The sequence below is a fragment of the Penaeus monodon genome, chromosome 34 (assembly GCF_015228065.2).
Source record: "Penaeus monodon isolate SGIC_2016 chromosome 34, NSTDA_Pmon_1, whole genome shotgun sequence".
Classification (NCBI taxonomy): Eukaryota; Metazoa; Arthropoda; class Malacostraca; order Decapoda; family Penaeidae; genus Penaeus; species Penaeus monodon.
This window is the reverse complement of record NC_051419.1, coordinates 31,618,831-31,620,356: the sequence shown is the minus strand read 5'-3', so window position 1 is coordinate 31,620,356 and position 1,526 is coordinate 31,618,831. Positions and strand designations below refer to the sequence as shown.

General features: G+C 44.4%; 1 protein-coding gene across 26 annotated transcripts in view; it reads right to left on the bottom strand.

The window, feature by feature from the left end:
- The window catches only part of LOC119594724 (von Willebrand factor A domain-containing protein 5A-like), a gene marked incomplete at its 5' end in the record, with an annotated part of 13,752 nt that overhangs the window by 8,790 nt on the left and 3,436 nt on the right, over positions 1–1,526 (bottom strand).

Below are 1,526 nucleotides of genomic sequence, written 5' to 3'. Positions count from 1 at the left end.
CCCTTTCATATATAAACAGCTGCCAGCTCAAAATTGACATGAAAAATGCTTTATACTGCATTCGTAGAGGCGTTTTCCTAAAGGAACATATCCTATGCCTTTATTGGCTCCTGTGGCAGGCCTCTTCAAAGGTTACCAACTCGTGAATTCAGCATATGGTACCTGGATGATGCAACACTGGGTGCACTCTGGACAATTTTGACTGATGTGGCCAACCTCATCCAGCAACGGTTTCCCTCCGAAGTTGCTTTGCCATCTCTAACTACAGTACATAATATGCACGTGGACTTCTTTTAAACATATCCAACTCTTGCAACCTATTGATGATGTACTACAGAGAGCAGTCACGGATTTAGCTAATGTCAATTTTGATGCTGACAGCTGGAAACAACTCTCCCTGCCAGTCTTGGGGTCTTGGGTTCGGAAGGCGGCAGAAAGAGCTGCTCCTGCTCTGAGATCCTCTTGCAATGCCGCTGCACACCTTATTGGGCTGATACTACCACAGAAATTGCACCATCCTTTGACGATCTGGCTGGGGCAGTGAGTTTTTGGAAGGATTATAGCAGAGCAGACGAGAACCGATCAATACCCAAGCCTGTCAACAGGTGTGGGATTTCATATCAGGCAAGGCCTCTATCAACCACACGCTGGACAAAGTGAAGCAAGTGTCCAGAGCTCGTCTCTTGGCCGCTGTTCAGCCCAAAAGTGGGGCATGCAACCCCCATACCCTCAATGGGACACACCTCAGTGATGACACCCTCATATCGCTGTCACGTAGAGAGTCTGTGCACCCATATACCATCCATGTAAATGCAGCTGTGGAGGTCAAATGGACGCCATTGGGCACCATGCTCTGTCTTGCAAGGTTAGTGGAAGATTACCCAGACACTGTGTTCTCATTGATATTAAGAGAGCACTGTAGAGTGTGGGGATACTGTCTATCCTGGAACCTACTGGACTTGACAGTGGAGATGGCAAAAGGCCGGAATTTTCGTTCAAGCAGGCCAAATGCTTGCTCTGGGACGCCACCTGCATAGACACTTTTAAAAACAAATATTGTTTCACATGCTTGACATGCAGGTCAGCAGCACAACAAGCAGAAAATGCAAAAAGGCTTAAATACACAGTCCCTTACAAATCAATACATCTCTGAACTTTTGCCTTTAAAACTATAGGTGTTATTGATCCTCCACTTTAGTAGAAGATATGGGTCGCAAATAATAGCCGAATCCAATGAGGCAAAACAAACTGTGGTTAAAAGAGAGATTGGGACTGGCTATCGTCCATGGCAATATTTTCAGCGTCCTGACCACCTTAAAACAGGGCAACCTCTTTTACATAATATAATTTAAGCATCCTTTTTATTTCTGTTTTATCACAACCACCAACATTGCTGGGGCTGGTAACCTGTACATTCCCTTGCATAAGGTCTGCATTAAAGATTTTTTAGGTGGAGGCCTTTTTATATATATTCATACACAATAAAATACAATTTGCCTTGTATAGTTAGTCTTGGAGAAAGAGCA